Here is a 22,774-nt window from a genome sequence, read left to right as displayed (position 1 = left end):
TTTATTTTTGGAACATTGTTGTTGGAAGGAAGGATCCTGCCACCTGTACACTCGGTTGAGTTAGTAGTCCTCTATAGCTCTAATAAAATTCTTTCTATTTGTCTCTTCAGTTACTTTCTTGTACTCTGAAAGGATTTGGTCAATCTGATCCTTGATTTTCTGCCACTCTTCCCTCGGGCATGCAAAAGATATTTGTTCTTCAATGGCAGCTACTTCTCTTGATACATCTGAAATAGAGCTTGTTAGAGTTTAAATTGTCAACACAATGATGTCCAATAAACACTTGTTTAAAATGTTCTCAAACATGGTACAGTAGTCCTTATTATCTTTGAAGAAGAAAGGTCTGAGGTGAGATAATAGACCCCGTGAGATCCTTCCCATTTTAAAATATTTAGTCAATGTTGCACAATGTAATTTTTCCAAAAGAAGTCTCTTGGAAATTCTGGTATATTCTTGATTAGAGATTTGTAAGAATTCTGTACTGAACTGAGCCGCAGCTACGATGTTGGCAGCTGTGTCCTGATCATATGAGAATATGTTAAAGGACATTGGAGCTAATTAAGGTCCTGCAGGCAACAACAATATGCTACAAAATATCAATATGTCTGCGCACTCAGAAGAACATTGGTGCCAGCTAAAGAAAATATCATAGAAAGTAAGGTATCAACTGCACACATAGTGATGTGTTTACACCATTTGAGATACACTATATATATATCTGTGTGTGTGTGTGTGTGTGTGTGTGTATTATATGTCATTCATTTACAGATACCCTGTTAATAAAGATCAAACTTGGCCGTAACATCCAGCAGCGATGTGGCATACTAACTAGATTTGCATTTCCAGGGAAATACATAGTGCTTGAAAAGAGCACCCCTTTAACAGTGAATTCCCTTTAAGAAAAACTATTACCCTTGATTTCCCTTTCTTTAAGAGCGACTTTAGTACTGTCCCTTTAAGAGTGACTTTGGCCCCGGCCCTTTAAGAACTAATTCAATACTGTCCCTTTAAGAGTGACTTATGTAACGTCCCTTTAAGAGTGACTTATCTACCGTCCCTTGAGAGTGACTTATGTACTGTCCCTTTAAAAGTGACTTATGAACTGACCCTTTAAGAGTGATTTATGTACTGTCCCTTTAAGAGTGATTTTGGTACTGTCTTTTTAAAAGCTACATTGGTACAGTGCTTTTAAGAACAAGTTATGTAATGTCCCTTTAAGAACGACTTTGGTACCACTCTTTTAAGAGCGACTTTGTTACCTTCCCTTTAAGAGCAACTTTGGTACCACCCCTTTAACAGCGACTTTGGTACCGTCCCTCTATAAGCAAATATGGCCCCAGCCCTTTAAGAGCGAGTTTGATACCTGCACTTTAAGAGTGACTTTGGTACCACCCCTTTAAAAGTGACTTTGGTACCTTCACTTTAGGAGATAATTTGACTGACTCAACATACCAGAAGTGGATTAAAAACACAGAAAGGATCTGTTCACACAATGTTGAAATTGAGAGGATGGCCGCCATTTAACGGTAAATAACTGCCATTATTTCAATATAACAGCCGTTGTTCTAAAATAACAGCAAATATTTGCCATTAAATGGCGGCCATCCACTAAATTTCAACATTGTGTGAACAGATCCTTTCTGTGTTTTTAATCCACTCCTGGTTTTGGTTGCAATACTGACTGAAATATACTGACTGAAATATACATATACTGACTGAAATATACGTAGTGTGAACGCAGCCTTAAAGGGTAAATTTAGCAGTTTCTATAAGTTATTTTATATCATATGTCATGGTGCTTGTTCAAGTAAAAAGTGATGTTTTATCAACTGCAGATTGTGCTAAGTGGGCAGGGCTTCATGACAACAGCGCCACTTCGCCCTGCCCACAGTACCACCGTTGACCCTGCCCCTCCGTGACGTCATCGCCACTATAGATGAGCGAACAGAGTTCGGGTTCGAGTCGATCCGAACACGATTGTTCGGCATTTGATTAGTGGTGGCTGCTGACCTTGGATAAATCTGGAAAACATGGATACAGCCAATAACTATATCCATGTTTTCCACATAGCCTTAGGGCTTTATCCAAGTTCAGCAGCCACCACTAATCAAATGCCGACAGTTTGGGTTCGGATCGATTTGAGCATGCTCCAGGTTCGCTGATCTTGAATCGCCACATAGGCCCCACTTTTTACTTGAACAAGCAACATGACATATGATATAAAATAAGGTATAAAAACGGCTAAATTTACCCATTACACCTGTGTTGGGAAGTCAGAATGCAAAAAGGAGAGGACAGTGTCACTTTAAGCCCATCTCACACATAGGATGAATCTGAGAAAGACTGTTTAAACGTTGCGATCTGCGAATTCTTAGCCAACGACCAAGGACGATTTGAGAACATGTTGAAAGATCACAATGAACGATTTCTCACTCGTCACTTGATCATTCACTGTTAGAGATGAGCGAACCTGGAGCATGCTCGAGTCGATCCAAACCCAAACTTTCAGCATTTGATTAGCGATGGCTGCTGAACTTGGATAAAGCCCTAAGGCTATGTGGAAATCATGGATATAGTCATTGGCTGTATACATGTTTTCCAGACAACCTTAGAGCTTTATCCAAGTTCAGCAGCCCCAGCTAATCAAATACCGAACGTTCGGGTTCGGATCGACTCAAACCCGAAACCCGGTTCGCTCACCTCTATTCGCTGTGTTTACACGAGCCGATTATAGCTCAAATGCCATCGTTATCGCAAAAATTCAAACGATAATCGTTCCGTGTAAACGCACCATAATTTCACACCGTTCCTTTATTTGCTGGAATCAGATGGAGTAAATGATCTTAGTAACGATTGTAACTAACAACTATCGTTGTGTGTAATATGGTGAACGATTTCTGGTTGATGATAAACTAGCTTGTTTGCGATTGTTTATCATTAACCATTAAAAATCACTTTAATGGGACCGGTATAACAGTAGCTGTATAAGAATGAGCAGTCTGGAACTAATTTACAAATAAAGAGCCATAGAATGAAAAGGTGTGTCCAAACGTATGACTGGAAATATACATAAATTGTATAAAAACAGTTATACAGATATAAACACGAAAACCATTCCAACACATAGTCATGCGTCTGCTCCCAGGGACATAGACAGCAAAAGGAAGATTTTTAGACGTCAGAGGCATTATATTTCCCAGTTAACAAAAGATGTTAATTAGATTACAAAGGAAGAGGCCTAGGGGCATATTTACATACAACAGAATTCAGCAGACAGATCCGAGATAGAACAGGACATTTGTGAATATCGCAATGTCTCTAGCAATATTTCAAAAGGAAATATTCCCAGAGTCTAGTTTTAAACCACTTTTGATTTTAATCTAACTCAGTGTCAAGAACAGAAAGCAATGTTGGCTTTATTAGACAAATTAGAGTCTTTCATTAAATGGGGGTAATAGTCTCAGTACTCTTTTAGGGTCCATTTACACAGAAAGATTATCTGACAGATTATCTGCCAAAGATTTGAAGCCAAAGCCAGAAACAGACCAAAACAGAGATCAGGTGGTCGACCACGTTTTTGTGTCCGTCAAAAAAAACAAAACGGATCCGTTAATGGAAGTCGATGGAAAAATGGATGCAGTGGACGTTAGGTTAAAATTTTTTGGAAGCACATTCATTTAGCAAACTTGCCTCCTTCTCCTGATATCCCCCCCCCCTCATTATTGAGAGAATGTTGTCTTGATTACCAAGATGAAACAAGTGTATAAGTGTACAGTAAAGTTGGACTCTTACCTTGGAGCCCCTTGGCCTTTGTCCACTATAAGGGTAGCTATCAGTAGGGTGGGTATCGGAAGCGGGCTGCCAGCTGAATGATCAAGGAGATGGAGTGCTCCCACCGAGGGGGTCTGTTCCAGTATTGCAGAAGAGGAGAGCCTCGAGGGGTTTCTGGCACTGCCAAAGATTCGAGATGATGTTTTAAAAGCAAAAGAAAAAACTTTTTATTGGTACAAAAACAGTAAAATTAAAAGGTTAGAGGTAATAACATGTTCGTTGAGTCTCTCACTCCCTTCGTCAGATTGCATATATAGGCTATGTTCACACAAAGTTCTTTTTGTCCGTTCTTTACTGCAGGGTTGGCATTGCATTAAAGTCAATGCAATGCCGCCCACTGTGTTCACACAGGGTTATGTAAAATAATGTACCTGCCTATTATTTCTGGACGCTGTTCAGTAAACAGCGCCCGGAATTAATAGCTGTACAAACAATGTAATGTGTGGCGACGGCTGCACATTACATTGAAGTGAATGGCTAATTGATTTGCACACCCAACAGTGACTGCAAATCAATATTAAAAAGAGAACGTTTCTGAATGCAGCCCGGTGGCCGACAGTTTGACAGTTTGACGTTTGCATAGCAACGGACGCTGTTAAACATAGAATGAACATAGCCTATATATGTAATCTAAATAAGGGAGTAAGAGACTCCTGGAAAAAGTTATTGCCTGTAACCTTTTAATTTTACAGATTTTGTACCAGTAAATAATTTTTAATACTTACTTTTAAAAGCTTCTAAGGGTCGATTTTTTTTTTCTTTTTTTCTTTTTTTCTTTTTATCGAGTCCTGATATGTAAAACCATAAAATCCAAATAGGGTGTATACCTTCTTTTTCTCTTGACTGTGGAGGTGCATCCTGTCTTGTATAACTTATTTTTGGTTTTATTATTTTTTCTTCAATTTTAAATACGTTTCAGTATAACAATATGTACTGTAGCCTCTCTCCCCTTTGCATTTCAAGTGTAATGAAGAAAATAAAAGGTCCATTTTCTTTCTTACCTAAGAGTAGGTTTACAATTGTAGACTGGAGCTCAAACAGAAGCTTAAAGTAGAAATTCTATATTCTATTTTATCACTATGATATTTCTGATGCTTGTTTGCACTTAAGAAAAGGTTCCCTCAGTATACTCATGGATTTCAATTTCTGTATCTCCCAACAAACTATACTAGCGTGCCCAGATAAAATGGAAAGATACCAATATGTGCACTATTTATATAATAGAGCTCTGCCCTGGATATCTGATAACCACAGATCCTCTAGGTCCTGTACTGCTCATTCTGAAGCAGCAATTTAACTTTCATAGAATCTTCGGCAGCTGAGATATCAGTCATTTGTAATACAAGTTCACCAAGGAAAACAAACAGCACCTGAGCAAAAACTAAACAATCTCTCCCAACAGAGAACTTGTAAATAGGAGGGAAAGAAATAGGAGTTTGCAATCACACAAGAGGTACTTAAAGGGGTATTCCAAGAAAATGGAATTTTTCCCCTAGCCACAAGATAGGGGAAAAGAAGGAGATCATGGGGGTCCGACCTCTGTACCCTCCACTAATCTCTGTATCGAGCCCCCTTGATTCTGTATTATGAATAAAGCCATGGGTACGGCCCAGCTCCCGCAGCTCTATTCATTCCTATGGAGCGATAGAAAGAGCCAAGTACACCGGAAGAGCTCTGTACTTGGATCTTTCCTTCAGCTCCATAGATATGAATAGAGCCGCGGGGCATGGGCCGTACCCATGGCTCTATTCATAATACAGAAGCCGGAGGCCCGATGCAGAATTTGGCGGGGGGGGGGGGGGGTACAGAGGTCGGATCCCCCTCGATCTCCTACTTGATCTTGTTGGAATACCCCTTAAGGCTATGTTCACACTACGTATATGCCCGGCCGCATATTTTTCGCGGCCAGACACATACGGCCGGGATTTACGCAAGTTGCGGCCGGCTACGTACGGTCCGCAAACTTACGCCCGTAAGCTACGTACGCTTCCCGAGCGGCGTACGTAGCGATCTGACAGCGGTATTTTACTGGGATATCTTCGGCTAGCCCCGGACACCCCACAGAACCTTTTGGATCGGCAAATCAAAGTGGAAAAAAGAAGAAATCACCACTCCGTACGGGACCGCATGTTACGCTACGGGCGTAAGTTACAGCATTTCCGTCCCGAAACAATGGTCTGGTTAATTTTTTACGGTGCCCCATACGATCCGGGTGTAAGTTCGTACGTAGTGTGAACTGTGCAGCCGTAGATCGTATACTTTCCATTGTACGCAATCTAAGTAAATCTCCGGCTGCTTATTCACGGAGCGCGCTACGGCCGGAAACTTACGTAGTGTGAATCTAGCCTTAAAGTAGATATACTAAATAATCAATACTGGCTGAAATAAAGCCAGGGATCGCAGCAGTAGGCAGGCACAGTCCAATCACCATGGCCGCTAATTAGTTATTTAAATGCTGCTTTTCCCTTCATACCTGGTGGTATAGTGGGGAGAGGAGGAGAGTTCCCTGCATCCTGTCTGCCCAAGGTTCTGCGCCATAATGGTGCTGATCCGGTCTCAGCGATCTATTAGCTGCAGCAGGCCAGATTAATCGATCACCCATCTCATTGACCTATGCAGTGCATATATTATCCCCATCCCCTAATAAAAGTCTGAATCAACCCCCTTTTCAAATTAATATATAAATAAATAATTTATAAATAAAAATAAATAAATAAACATGTTTGGTATCGCCGCGTGTGTAATTGCCCGAACTATTAAATTATCACATTCCTGATCTCACACGGTAAATGGTGTAAGTGCAAAAAAAATGCCAAAGCGCAAAATTGTAGAAAAATTGTGATAAAAAGTGATCAAAAAGCCGCATATACTGTATGCAATCAAGGTACCATGAAAGTACAGACCATGGTGCAAAAAATGACACCTCACATAGCCCCATAAACCAATGGATAAAAGCGTTAAAGGACAACTCCCGCGGGACCCCAAAAAAAAAAAAAACACAGACACACACAGACACCATACTCACCATCTCTCCGGTGACGATCGCCACTCGATTCGCCCGCCGTCCGCCTCTCCGTCGCCGCCGTCCGCCATCCAGCGATGTCTCCAACTTCCGGGTCCAGGGGATGGAAAAGGCTGCCAGTGCGCTTGCGCACCGGCAGCCTTTTCATTGGCTGGAGCGCATCACATGGCTTCCAGCAAGCTCAGCCAATCAGGGCTGAGCAAGCTGGAAGCCATGTGATGCGCTCCAGCCAATGAAAAGGCTGCTGGTGCGCATGTGCACCAGCAGCCTTTTCATCCCCATTTACTTTGCATGAAGACGCCGAGGAGGAAGAAGACCTGGACCGCCCCTCGGCTCTGACGTCGTCGTCACCAGATGCCGCCCCGGAGAAGAGGACCGTGACGATCGTAATAGGTAATGTATACATTCCTTAACTTCCGGGGTGGGGGGTCGGGGGTCCGAAAGTGGGGGAAGGGGGCCAGGCCGGGTATTTAACCACATTACAAAGTTATATAACTTTGTAATGTGTGTTAAATGAGCAAAAAAAAATTTTTGTGGGAGTTGTCCTTTAAGGATAGTAATAGAGCAATTTTAACCCCTTCCCCCAATATGACGTCCAGGGACGTCATGAAAAGCAGTGGCAGAATGCATCATGACGTCCCTGGACGTCATGCTTTCCCTGCCTCCCCCCTCTGTCCCTGGGTGAGATCGGGCAGCAGGAGGAGGCTGTGTCACACAGCATTCTCCTGCTGCCACTGCCCGGAGGGGAGCCGCGCTCCCCCCCGGGCAGTTAACCCCATAAACGCCGCGGTCAATGCGACCGCAGCGTCTATGGGGAGATTCAGTGTCCCCCGCCGATCGGGCGGCGGGGGGAGGCTGCAGAACGCTGCCTCCCCCCACCGCCACTCAGTCTGTGTCCCCCGGCCCCCTCCCCTCGTCCTCCGATACCGGCGGATCGCCGCTACTACCTCTTTAGCGGCGATCCGCCGGTACCGGGCATTACCGGCGCCGCCGATAGTTTTCATCTCCCCCCACCGTGAATCCACGGTGGGGGGAGATGAAAAATGTCCCCTCAGACCCCAGATCAGCCCCCCGATCACCCTCCCCGGGCGGCCATCAGATCCAAGATGGCCGCCCCCATCCCTGCTAACAAACGATGTTTGTTCGCAGGGATGGAAATGAATAAGTGATCAAAGCCCCATGCTCTCCGCCACCGGAGGTAGCGGAGAGCATGGGGCAGTGATCGGGGACCCCCCCGTGTGGTCCCAGAGCAGGCGATCGGCGGTATATACTATATACCGCCGATCGCCTGTTCCCAGTGCTGATCAGCACTTTTTATCCCCTGTCACCATAAATCATTGGTGACAGGGGATAAAAAGTGTCACCGTGCCCCCCCCCAAGTCGCCCCCCACCCCCCAGTCACCCCCGTCCCCCAGTCACCCCCCCTTCCGCACATACGTTACCTGATCCACGGAGCTCCGTCCTCCTCGACGTCCAGGCTGATTCTGAAGTGCGCATGGGCTCCAGAATCAGTTAGCTCTGAAAATTTAAAGTGACAGAGACCAATTTGGTCTCTGTCACTGAACTATGATTACTGTGATAGAAAATATCACAGTAATCATAGTAATACAGTGAAAATTAATGTATAAAGTACAAAAAGTGAAAAACATACAAAAAAATAAAACACACACTTTTTATTATAGTAATAATTGCAGTTTACTCCCAGATTACCCCTAGCCCCCCCAAATTACCCGTAACCACCGCAGGTTGCCCATATCCGCCCCAGATTGCCCGTAATCACCGCACGTTGCCTATAACCACCGCACGTTGCCCATAACCACCGCACGCTGCCCATAACCACCGCACGTTGCCACTAACCACCGCACGTTGCCACTAACCACCGCACGTTGCCACTAACCACCGCACGTTGCCCATAACCACCGCACGCTGCCCATAACCACCGCACGTTGCCACTAACCACCGCACGTTGCCCATAACCATTGCACGTTGCCACTAACCACCGCACGTTGCCACTAACCACTGCACGTTGCCTATAACCACCGGACATTGCCTATAACCACCGCATGTTGCCTATAACCACCGCATGTTGCCTATAACCACCGCATGTTGCCCATAACCACCGCACGTTGCCCATAACCACCGCACGTTGCCTGTAACCACCCCAAATTGCCAGTGAGCCCCTCCAGATGGTCCGTAATCAGCCCCGATTGCCCGTAACCCCGCATATTGCACGTAACCACCGCACGTTGCCTCTAACCACTGCACGTTGCCTCTAACTCACACACGTTGCCAGTGACCCCCTCCAGATTGCCGTAACCACCCAAAATTACATGTACCCACCCCTGATTACCTATAAGCACTTTCGTTTATCCGTAACCACCCCAGATTGTCTGTAACCACCCCATGTTGCCCGTAACCACCGCAGATTGTCTGTAACCCCCCCAGGTTGCCCCTAATCACATGTAATTCCCCCCAGATTGCCTCTGACCACCACACGTTGCCTCTGACCACCGCACGTTGCCTCTGACCACCGCACGTTGCCTCTGACCACCGCACGTTGCCTCTGACCACCGCACGTTGCCTCTGACCACCGCACGTTGCCCCCGACCACCGCACGTTGCCCCCGACCACCGCACGTTGCCCCCGACCACCGCACGTTGCCCCCGACCACCGCACGTTGCCTCTGACCACCGCACGTTGCCTCTGACCACCGCACGTTGCCCCCGACCACCGCACGTTGCCCCCGACCACCGCACGTTGCCCCCGACCACCTCACGTTGCCCCCGACCACCGCACGTTGCCTCTGACCACCGCACGTTGCCTCTGACCACCGCACGTTGCCTCCGACCACCGCACGTTGCCTCCGACCACCGCACGTTGCCTCCGACCACCGCACGTTGCCCCCGACCACCGCACGTTGCCCCCGACCACCGCACGTTGCCCCCGACCACCGCACGTTGCCCCCGACCACCGCACGTTGCCCCCGACCACCGCACGTTGCCCCCGACCACCGCACGTTGCCCCCGACCACCGCACGTTACAGGTTCCCATCCCAGATTACCTATAAGCACTTCAGTTTATCCGTAACCACCCCAGGTTGCCCGTTACCACCCCACGTTGCCCGTTACCACCCCTCGTTGCCCGTAACCACCGCAGGTTGCCCGTAACCACCACAGATTATCCGTAACCACCCCACATTAGCTGTAATCTCATTTTTTTTTTGTATTTTAGTAACTGCGCTATTCTAATAACCATTACTAGCTGCGGTTTTGCTCCAGCAAATTGGCGCTCCCTTTCTTCTGAGCCCTGCTGTGTGCCCATACAGTGGTTTATGCCCACATATGGGGTACCGTTGTACTCAGGAGAACCTGCGTTACAGATTTTGGGGTACATTTTTTCTCCCATTCCTCGTGAAATTGAGAAATTTTAAACTAATCGAACATATATTGGAAAAATTCGAGTTTTTCATTTTTACTGTCTTATTTTGAATACTTTCCTCTAATACCTGTGGGGTCAAACCGCTCACTGCACCCCAAGATGAATTCTTTGAACGGTGTACTTTCCTAAATGGGGTGACTTTTGGGGGGGTTCTATTCTGCTGACACTACAGGGGCACTGCAAACGCACCTGGCGCTCAGAAACTTCTTCGGAAAAATCTGCACTGAAAATGCTAATTGGCGCTCCTTCCCTTCTGAGCCCGGCTGGGTGCCCATACAGTGGTTTATGCCCACATATGGGGTACCGTTCTACTCAGGGGAACCTGCGTTACAGATTTGGGCATGCAGCTTCTCTCCTGTTCCTCGTGAAATTGAGAAATTTCAAACTAAACAAACATATTATTGGAAAAATTCAAGTTTTTCAATTTTACTGTCTTATTTTGAATACTTTCCTCTAATACCTGTGGGGTCAAAATGGTCACCACACCCCAAGATGAATTCTTTGAGGGGTGCACTTTCCAAAATGGGGTGACTTATGGGGGGGTTCTCTTCTGCGGACACTACAGGGGCTCTGCAAACGCACCTGGGGCTCAGAAACTTCTTCAGCAAAATCTGAACTGAAAATGCTAATTGGCGCTCCCTTCCTTCTGAGCCCTCCTGTGTGCCCATACAGTGGTTTATGCCCCCATATGGGGTACCGTTGTACTCAGGAGAACCTGCGTTACAAATTTTGGGGTGCGGATTCTCTCATGTTCCTTGTGAAATTGAGAAATTTTAAACTAAACGAACATATTATTGGAAAAATTCGAGTTTTTCATTTTTACTGTCTAATTTTAAATACTTTCCTCTAATACCTGTGGGGTCAAAATGGTCACCACACCCCAAGATGAATTCTTTGAGGGGTGTACTTTCCAAAATGGGGTGACTTTTGGGGGGGTTCTCTTCTACGGGCACTACATGGGCGCTGCAAACGCACCTGGCGCTCAGAAACTTCTTCAGCAAAATCTGCACTGAAAATGCTAATTGGCGCTCCTTCCCTTCTGAGCCCCGCTGTGTGCCCATACAGTGGTTTACGCCCACATATGGGGTACCGTTGTACTCAAGAGAACCTGTGTTACAAATTGTGGGGTGAAGATTCTCTCTTGTTCCTTTTGGAAAGGAGAAACTTTAATCTAAACATATATATTATTGGAAAATTAAAATTTTCGATTTCTTTAAGGCCTAATTGTGAATACTTTCCTCCAGCCCCTGTAGGGTTAAAATGCTCATTATACCCCTAGATTAATTCTTTAAGGTGTCTAGTTTCCAAAATGGGGTCACTTATGGGGTTTTACAGCATACAAGCCTCCTAAATCAACTTAAAAAAAGAACTGGTCCCTAAAAAAAAATCAGTTTTGGAAACTTTCACAAAATGTGATAATTTGCTAATAAATTTCTAAGCCCCATAACAGCCTAAAAAAGTAAAATATGTTTCCCAAATTATGCCAGAATAAAGAGGACATATTGGTAATGTGATTTAGTAACTAATTTATGTGCTATGACTTCCTTTTTTAGAAGCAGAGAATTTCAGAAGTTCATAAAATGCAAAATTTTAAAATTTTTCATGATATTTTGATGTTTTTCACAAAAAACACACAAAGTAGTGACCAAATTTTGCCACTAATATAAAGTGCCATATGTGACAAAAAAACAATCTCAGAATCGCTAGCATACGTTAAAGCATCACTGAGCTATAAGCGCATAAAGTGAGACAGGTCAGATTTTGAAAAATGAGCCTGGTCATTAAGGCCAAAACAGGCTGCGGAGGCAAGGGGTTAAGAACATTTTTTTTTTTTTAAGTTTACATTTTTAAAAAGCCACCAAATAAAATGAAAGTTATATAAGTTGCCTATCATAGCAATGACTTGATATATAACATGTCAGTTTTGCCATTGGGTAAATGCTGTAAACACGAAACCCCCCGAAATTAATAGAAATGGCAATTTTCAAAAAATTTCACCACTCAAATAATTTTTTCCCCGGTTTCGCAGTATATTTTATGCAAATATGGATATTCTTTGCATTTCATCATTATTGATATGAACAGGGGTTTATCATAATCCAGCTTTTCTAATCTTAAAAAAAAAAAAGGAAAAAAGAAATATATCCATGAGCTTTCTTGATAAATGAAAATATGACTAATTGTTTATCAATTGTACAAGAGGTGACGCTGGGAAATCTAACTTGTAACAAGAGGTTTAATCAAAATGTTTTATGCTATACAGTAGTTAGGCCATGTTCACACACTGCAAAATAACAGCTGTTGTGTTATGTTTGTGTCATTAATTTGTGGCCGCTATTTTAAATTGTTTACATAGCACTTTTTTGGCTATGTTCCACAATATTTTTTTCTTGTCCCTTTATAATTTGTAAAATGAGGTGTGTCATTTTGAGACCAAAACGACGTCCGTTATTTTGAGGACTGGCCGCCTGTCAGTACAATAACAACTGTTGGTAGATTATTCGTGTTTGGGTTACTAATAGGCCTTTGGGTGTGTCTTTAATTAAAAAGACCATTGAATTTAATAGTAAAAAGGGAGAAAGGACCGTAAAAAAAAGAAAAACTGTGTGTGAACAACTAAAAAATATTGGCTGCTGTTTGCAAAAGACGTCCGAAAATAATTATCATGATCATTATTCTGACTTCTGCACAGAAAATGTCAGTCATTTTATACATTGTATGCATTGGACGTCATTCCATTGACTTCAATAAATTGCACTGCAGTCAGTTAAATCGCAGCAATAACTGACATCCTTTCAAATAGAAAAAGCAGACACTTTTTCTCTTTTTTGACACTGACGTTGTGTGAACATAGCCTTTCACAGTCCTTTTACTGTCCTTTGTATTAAATTTAAAAGACCTTTTAATTAAAGACACACCCATCTTTGACTATGAAATAGAATAATGTTCCAACGGCCATCATTGCAATGGCAGCTATCGGAACTTGCTAAACCATAGCCGTTGTTTGGTATTCAAAACAACACAGGTTATTTTGAATATTAAATAACAACTGTAGAAAACTGTTGTGTGAACATAGCCTAAGTCTGAATTTACAAGTGCCATTTTTATATATTAGAGTTTCATTGCATTAGCGCAATGAAGGATGGCCGGGTGGCAATGAAATGATTATTTTCTGCAAAGTGAATGCATGTTGAGCACAGCCTTTGCATATGGTGTATAGCAGTGCTTCTCAATTCCAGTCCTCAGGCCTCACCAACAGGTCATGTTTTGAGGATATCCCATACAAAGATTATCTGTGATAATATCTGACGCACTGAGTATAATAATATCACCTGTGAAATACTAAGGAAATCCTCAAATCATGACCTGTTGAGAAGGCCTGAGGACTGGAAATGAGAAGCACTGGTGTCTGGCACCCAAAGTACCATTATACTACAACTGTAGTTTGTGTCTATAGTAATCTTTACTTTTATGAACGTCCGCTAGGTCAATGTATAACTATGGCTAGGTTCACATCACGATTTTGCAATCCGTCTCACTGTATCCGCTTCGGAAAACGTACAGAAAAATGTGGTCAACTACGTTTTTGTGTACGTTACAAAATATATATAAAAAAAAAAACTCATGCGTTTAGATTTGTTTTTTTTTTATAATGTAAGTCAAGGGAAAACAGTTCATACAACAGCATCTGTTTTTTTTTTTTTTTTTTTTTAAATAGAACAGATACATTAAACAGATAGGAAAATCGTGATGTGAACCTAGAGTAACATGTCAATTAGAGAACACAATTTTTTGGCTGTGTTCACACCTGTGGTAATGCGAAGAGAATTCAAGTTGTATGCATCATCTAATTGCATTAATTGATCATTTAAAGAAGTCCAACGTGGGGCAAAAAATCACTACAGGCAGGAGGTGGGGGAAAGATAAAAAAGCCAATATGCTTATCACTCCAGGACCCAGCCAGCTGTCATCTTTCCCCAGGTTCCAGTTACGTCATGACCCGCATGCAACATCACAGACGAGTGGGATTTAGCCTGCTCAGCCAATCAGTGACTGCAGCTGTGTCCTGCCCCAGTCACTGACTGGCTGAGCGCGGCATCCGTCAACTGGTCCATGAAGTAGCCAGTTGGAAGCTAGCAGGCACTGGGACTGGTGACTATGACTTCTTTTTTATGTTTCCCCACTCCCAGCTTGAAAAAAAAAATGTTTTGGTCCAGCGCTGGACCTCTCTTTTAATTGCCACCCCTCCATCCTTCACTGCACTAATGCAATGAATCTTCAATGTGTGTGAATATACCCTATTGAATGTCACAATCACAATATCTATTAAAATAGAAGTCTCATGAAAGGGACAAATGGGAGGAAGGCAGGGGGGTGATGATACCATTGACAGCTGACGACCACCTGCAGCTCTTCCAGTGGTGATCGATTGCCAGCTCAGCCAATCAGTGACTCGGGTGGGACCTGTGACGTTGCAGCTGGAAGAGCCGGGTACAGTGGCGTTCCAGCAGAAAATGACATCCGGCAGCCGTTAGCTGGACTCGGGAGCGGTGCTAAGGAGGCATGGGGATGGTTTGTTTACTCTGTCTATTATTTTTCCACACCCCCTGCCTGTCTGTTTTTCAATTTCATAGGACTTCTCCTATCTACTATCTATTAAAGACTAAATTTGGCTGGATGTTTTCTTAGCATTTGGTATTGCCATGATTAAATTTATCTAGGTTGCTCCAACAAGTCTGCAATATACTTTAAAATAATGATTGTTGGCCCATAGAGAATTTACTCCTATACAGACAGACAGAATATATAGGTAATACGTACAAAATCATGTGCATTTTCTTCAAAGATGTCATTGAGAAACATCCTATGGCAGATGCAGAGAAGTAGTCATCACACATTCTATGTTATCCAAATTCTTCATGTAACAAAATAAGAAAGATGATAGATGTTTCTTTGAATAACATATAATGGTATGCATGATGAGGAAGCAGAAAATGAATATGTAATTGCTTGCTGTTGATTATTTACATAAGTGATGGCAATTATATACGACATATGTCATCGCTTCTTATCTTACATAGCATATTCCGGGATTCATCCTGCTTTACTTTACTTATATAGAGAAACATTCAAATGTTACATATGTTTTAGGAAATAAAAAGTCAAAATGATAAGGAGAACCTCGCAGTACTGATAATAAGCTATGTATATACATTTTAATGGGTGTTCAAAATAAAAATGCGCCCAACAGCCAAACAAAAGATATGACACAGAGGTGAAAATATGAAGTGTGGTTGAAGTGAGGGGATACCCAGGAAGTCACTTGTGAGTCCAATACAGAGCTTGTTTAGTCTGTCAGTTTTATGCTGGTCAAAGGGGGAAAATTACACCATAGCAATATAAGAGCCTCTTCCGCTTTGTTATAACAAGACTAATCATTAGCAGACATTATTAACAGACAGGAACGTCTGTCGAAAGTTATTGATGAGGAGGGCAAGGAGGAGGGACAGAGAGGTTGTGCCAGCCTAATACATGCACATTCTAGGCCACGGCCGTTTGGCATGGGGCTGCAAGTTTTAAAGTTGTTTTTTAGGACAGATTGTGGGTACAGAGTTGCTTTAAATCCTGTACTATCACCCTCTAGATACTGTTAACAATGCATCTAGTAGCCCTTCTCTCCTCTTATCAACATTCCCCCCTGCTGATTAGAAGATGAATGACTATACACAGCATGGATAGATAATTGCCCATCAACAGCTGGTGGGCGGAGTTTTCTGATTCTCATGAATATCCAGGGCTACTGAGCTCACGCACATATTCAGGAGGATATATCTGAATCAGCTGCACAGAACAATGTAAGTGATACCTCATCATGTTCAGCTTCTCTGTCACTAGCTTATGCTACCCTTAAATAGGACAACATCAACCTAGTGACAGAGTCTCTTTAAGTTCGAGAACAGAGTTATCCCTCTATTGCACCTACAGTAGTAGTAGTAAAGTAGTAAGTAGAACAAAAACTAAATAAATTCAGTATTGCTGCAATTGTACAAAATTACAGAATTCTGTTTCTTTTCCATTCCCTCCAAAGTATGTATATGTTTTTTTTCTGCAATATATTATATGGTAAAATGAATGGTTTCCTGCAAAAATAAATCATTTGTTTGTCCTTCATTTTGTTTTCAACTCTTCAGGATTTTTATACTTTATATAGTGTACTTTATAGCTTCTGCATCATGATAACTGACAGCACAACAAGGGAAACAACAAGTTTGTCTTTAAAAGTCATCTGTTAAACAGAGACAGCACATTGTGAGTCATGATGTCTTCTATTAACTAGTCAAAATGTAAAAAATACACAATAGCAGATAGAATCAAATGACAAACTAACGTGGGCTGCATTTGTAATTTACAAGAAAACAGGAACAGTAAGACCCTGATGGTTTGTTGTGGAACCGTACTGGAGAAGGTTAAGATCCAATTAAAGTTTTCAGGCTGCACAGAATGACAAGGACGTGTTATTAAAATGACAAAACAACATTTTCTAATGCCTACAACATAAACTTGTTAGTAAAGAGCAGCGTACAACTTTGATACCAAAAAACTTATTCCATATGAATGTCAAAGGCTAGGAAAACAAGTGGAATATACAGTGGTCTCATTATGCTGAAAACTATAACAACTCAAAGTGCACATAGCTTACCCCTTGTATAGTTGGCGTTAGAAGGATCAATTTTAGGCTATGTTCACACTAAGTTCAAATGTCCGTTATTGCCGTGATTTAATTGACTTCAATGGAATGCCTTAAAGTCAATGCAATGACGGATGTCCACTGCACAAAGTGTATGCAATGACGAACGTTGTCTGCGCAGATGTTAGAATAATAGTCATGACAATTATTTTTGGACGTCTTTTGCAAACAGCGGACATTATTTTTTTTATTGTTCACACACAGTTTATAATTTTACTGTCACCGTTTTTACTAGGGATGAGCGCAACGAACCAAACTTTGAGAAAGTTTGTAATGAATCTAGTTAAAATAACAATAACAAATAAAATCACAGAATAGACCAGGATATAAGGGATTATTACTCCTATAATCCCTTGTATCCTGGTTTTCTGTGAATATCAAGGTGTGTGATGTCACCCCTGTTAGGGTGAGACCTTAAATTAGTCTCCTCAGATAAACCTGGGTGCTGCCTAATCAAAAATGTAATGTGACAGCTGTCTGTGAGTATCAACCAAGACACATGAAAGCAATTTCAGTGTTCAAGCTGATCTACTTTAGTAAGTGAAAATCTCAGTATATATCTTTACAATAAAGTTTCAAAAAATAATAGGAGAACCCCGTTCAGCGGCAACAAAAAAAGTTTAAAAAAAAAAAACTGTCAAAAAAAGTCCAATCACTGTCCCATCAAGGCCACCACTCCAAGGCTTAACATCCTCCTCCGTCAATTGTCTGTTCAAAACCATACGGGCCTGGGTGCAATCAGGTACTGCCTCCTCCTCCTAAAATAGTCTGTTCTCAATCATACTGGCCTGGGTGCAATCAGGTGGAGCCGCCTCCTCCAATAGTCTCTTCTCAACCATACTGGCCTGGGTGCAATCAAGTGCTGCTGTCTCCTCCTCCTCCATCAATTGTCTGTTCTCAACCATACTGGGTCCAATACATTACTATTACTGCTGCTGGTTCCACTGTCAAATGTCTGTTTTCCACCCTACTGGGTCCAAGGAACGCTGTGTCCTATGTCCCGTGTAATCACTTACACCTTGGCTAATTTTTTTTCACTATTTTTGCACTTAGATTTTTTCCACTTTTTTCATTGTAATAGCAACTGCAACTAAACGAAACTATACCCTATCAGACTCCCACTATTGTAGCTGCAATTATTCAGCCATTATAGCAAGGTTCGATTTAGGTTCGGTTCGTACAAACCCGAACTTCACGAAGGTTCGCCGGATCGAACCGAACCGAACTTTTCAAAAGTTCACTCATACCTAATTTTTACTATTAAATTCAATGGACTTCAAATTCAATTAAAGACACACCCAAAGGGCAATCAGTCCTCCTAAGCAAGAATAATGTACCAGCAGCTGTCATTGCACTGATGGGCTGCAAAACACCAAAGTGATGGACATAATTTTCTCTTTTCATATCATATATATACAGGGGTACCTTGGTAACTTGGATTAAGAGCATTTTGCAAGAAGAGCCCACCGTTTTTCAAAATTTTAACTTTGTTTAAGAGCATTGCTTTGGTTTAAGAGCTCCCTGTACTGGGTGGGAGGGGAGTGGTCTACACAGCGGGGCCTACAGCACTGTACTCTGACCCAAGAATTCTCCCTCACCTTCCAAATCATGACAGACCCACTTCAGGCTGGGGCTTGCATCAGGGAACAGGACTATGGAGGTAATCTCTCCATGGCTCTAACCCCTCTCTCCCTGGTCAGAGAGTGCTGCATACAGTATATGTTCCCACAACTGCCCTGCTCATTCATTGATGCTCACTGCAGTCTCTGTCAGCCCTTGTGTTTCTTATCTTCTCCATTCCTGCTATAATGTGCCTGCACTCAAACTCTGCTTTTCACACTGTTGTTATAATGTACCTGCACTTACACTCAGCTATACACTCTGCTGCTATAATGTGCCTGCACTTACAGTCAGCTATACTCAGTGCTGCTATAATGTGCCTGCACTTACACTCAGCTGTACACACTGCTGCTATAATCTGCCTGCACTTACACTCAGCTATACACACTGCTGCTGTAATCTGCCTGCACTTACACAGCCATTCACACTGCTGTATAGAAAAATTTCTGTCACTGTCCTCCTGCACAGCTCTGTGAGTCACACTTCCTGATTGGTCCATGCTGAACACTCGCCCCTTCCCCATTGGTATCTGCAGTTACATGCTATATCAGTACCTTATAATTTCACACATTCAGTTGACACATAAATGTTTTTTTCATTTGTTTTACATGAATAAATAAATAAATATATATATATATATATATATTTTTTTTTTTTTTTTGGGGGGGGGGGGGTGAAACCAATTGTCTGTATTTCAATGATTTGTTATGGGTACCTAGCACAAAAATTACAGACCTCTCTGTAAAACTTGCAAAATCAGAATTGTATCAGATACTTCTTTTCCCCACTGTATTTGACTATTACTATGATTGTCCACATCCAAAATATTAGGAAACATCTTTCTAGAGGATGAACTAAATGTTCCATTTCAATTAGCTTGTCCCGGTTCTCAAAGATCAGCACCTCTGGGATGCCATGGAGTTTATAAATCAATGCTGAATATTTATGAAGGTTTCGAGCTCACTCTGAAGTAAAACATTGATTCTTTTGAAATCTCAAATTGTCCTTTTAGATTGTAACTGGGCATAAGTCATGGAGTAATTTATTCTTTGAAAGAAAACATTTTGAATCTTATCCTTATATTCTGGGCTTCTGGGGAACTGTGCATGTTCTGTGATCTGCACTGTATGTAGATATCAGCACTGCTTGCTATCATTGAAGCCTGACATATTCATGGACCTTATAAGCCAAATACACATCATTGTTTCCCTTTTGTATATATTAAGCTGTTATTTATCGTTATAGCTTTTTTTTTTTTTTTAAATGACATTTAACACTGATACTTGATTTTAATTACTACAGTGGCGAGATTGATTAGTAAATACTCTCCCTGCAGGATTGATTGATCAGTTCATCACAGTTGAACACCCCCAAAAGCCAGAGTTATAGACTGAAGGCAGTCATGGCGTGCATACAAACAACGTCTACTGTCAGCTGTACCAACGAAGTTTCAGGACCATATGTTTATAGGAATTACATTATTTTATAAGGAAAAAGGATTTACAACCCCCCTCCTTTTTTATTTATTTTTTAACCCTTAGAGGACCGGGCCAATTAAAATTTTAGCATTTTCGTTTTTTCCTCCTTGTGCTTAAAAGGCCATAGCAGTTGCATTTTTTTTTTTTACCTAGAAACCCATATGAGCCCTTATTTTTTGCGCCACTAATTGTACTTTGCAATGAAGGGCTGAATTTTTTTCATTAAGTACACTGCAAAAGAAGAAAAAAATTAAATGTGAGGTGAAATTGAAAAACAAAACGAGTTTTTTTTTGTTTTTACGCCGTTCGCCCTGGGATAAAACTGTCTTGTTATATATGTTCCTCAAGTCGTTATGATTACAACCAGGGATGAGTGAACCGAACCGTTACAAACCAGATTCGTTACGAACTTTGCAAAAGTTCGTTACGAATCTGGTAAAAATAACAATGGTGACGCAAAATTGTACTTTTTTCACAGAATAGGCCAGGATACAAGGGATTATTACTCCTATAATGCCTTGTATCCTGGTTTTCTGTGAATATTAAGATGTGTGATGTCACCCCTGTTAGGGTGAGACCTTAAATTAGTCTCCTCAGATACACCTGGGTGCTTCCTAATCAAAAATGTAATGTGACAGCTGTCTGTGAGTATCAACCAAGACACATAAAAGCAACTTCAGTGTTCAAGCTTATCGAATTTATTAAGGGAAAATCAGTTAATATCTTTACAATAAGGTTCAAAAAAGTAAGAAAACCCCCTTTAGCTGCAACAACAAAAAGTAAAAAAAAAATGTCCTAACAGCTGTCCCATCACTGCACAGTTGTGTAGAAAAATGTTGGCAACTCATTAGGATTCTTGGTGTCCAAGACCGTGCACCCCAGTGCTGATGTCTGGTCCTTTAATTATGGGCAAGGGCAGTACATGTCTGTTATTGCCCATTGGGTCAACATTCCCCCAGAAGACCATCAGAAAGTTAGCCCATTCTTGCCACTGTCACCTCCCCAGTGCTTTAGGGGGCAGTTTCTGCAAAAGTTCTGCCTCCACCAGCTTGCAACCATCCACCGCTTTGACTGCAGTCCAACCTGCCCCGGTGTCTTACCAACGATGTCAGGCCCGGCACTCTCAGGCTGTCCTCCATTTTGTGAACCTGGGTGAACGGAGCCACAGTTGGCAGGAGCTCCTCTGGACCATCAGGGAGGAGAAGGAGATATATGAATGGCTGACCCAAGGTCAACAAACGGTGGGAAGTGTTGTAGGCCACAAAGGGAGGAACCTTTTCTCTGCAGTGCAACAGGGAGGCCTGCTCTGCTGTAACTGCCTGCTGCCATCCTGCTCTCTCCTCCACACACAGCCGACTGGCCACCTCTGTCACCGAACCACCTTATATAGAGGGGGAGGTGCTGACATCACAGAGGGGCCTTCAGCTGATCGGACAGGTGCTAGGGATTACGGTTAATCCCTTTCTCCCGTCCAGTAACTTTCCAGACAAAATGTGCGGCCGCCATTTTGTTTGTTGTTTGCGAATTTCCTTAACAAATAGGCGGGAATTCACTTTACAGGGTGAAACGATTTGACATTGCGATTCTCAGCTAATCTTAATTTTCCAGATTCGCTTTGCTCATCTCTACTGACAATGCATAGGAAGATCAATACAAGCTACTCTGATAATATTACATGATCTGCAAATAATGACATCCCTGGTTTATTTAAATGGATGAATTATTTTCCCAATGTGGATTATTGCCTAAGAGCATTGGAAACCGAGCTAGATTTATTTATTTATGTATGGCCAATGTAAATCTACATTTAATGTTTAATCATGTATGTTTCATTTTATTAATATCAGCAATAAAAATAACTCACTACTATCGCCCAAATGGAGAAATAACACGAACTCTTATTCATCAACCTAGGCTATTAATAAATTGAACACTGATTGAAATAATCAAATCACTTCAGAATGTGAAGAGGTTCATTAGTTAATGTGAACCATTTCATGTTGTTGTTGTTTTTATTCATTATTCATATCCGTTTATTACGAGAACATTCTAAGTATCACCTTATTAGAAAGCTGTGCCTAAACTACATTCAAGCATTTTATTATCAAATTGGTCTGATAAAATAGTCAAATATACATAACTAATGATCCACTTTGTCATCTGTATAATTCTGTTATGCGTACTTCATTATTATTATATCTGCAGACCATTGGAGTCCATTTGTTAATATTAGTGATGAGCGAGTACTAAAATGCTTGGGTGATAAAACAAATGTGGGAAATGAAAACTTTATTTACAGTGTATAGTACTGCGAAGATAAATGTGCACGTTTTGGTGCTGCACTGTACCCTTGTGTGAGATAATGACATGACCCGTAGGGCTGGTATATATATAGTCTCTCACAGTGACAGGACTACAGGTCCCATAATGCTCATACCTCGGCCGATAACAGTAAGTCCGATGCCAGCAGGTAAATGATGCAGGGTTTTACCGTGATTCAGTAGTCCTTCAGCAGCAGCAGTTATTACCAGTCCTAAGGCCAGTCCAAGACTCCTTACGCTCAACACGTTTCCTGCGGTTCGCCTTCATCAGGAGCCATGTAGATGGAGTATAGTCTTATTGTATCACTATGGCTCT

Source organism: Dendropsophus ebraccatus, chromosome 11 (assembly GCF_027789765.1).
Source record: "Dendropsophus ebraccatus isolate aDenEbr1 chromosome 11, aDenEbr1.pat, whole genome shotgun sequence".
Lineage (NCBI taxonomy): Eukaryota > Metazoa > Chordata > Amphibia > Anura > Hylidae > Dendropsophus > Dendropsophus ebraccatus.
The sequence above is the reverse complement of the archived record's forward strand: the minus strand, read 5'-3'. Positions refer to the sequence as shown.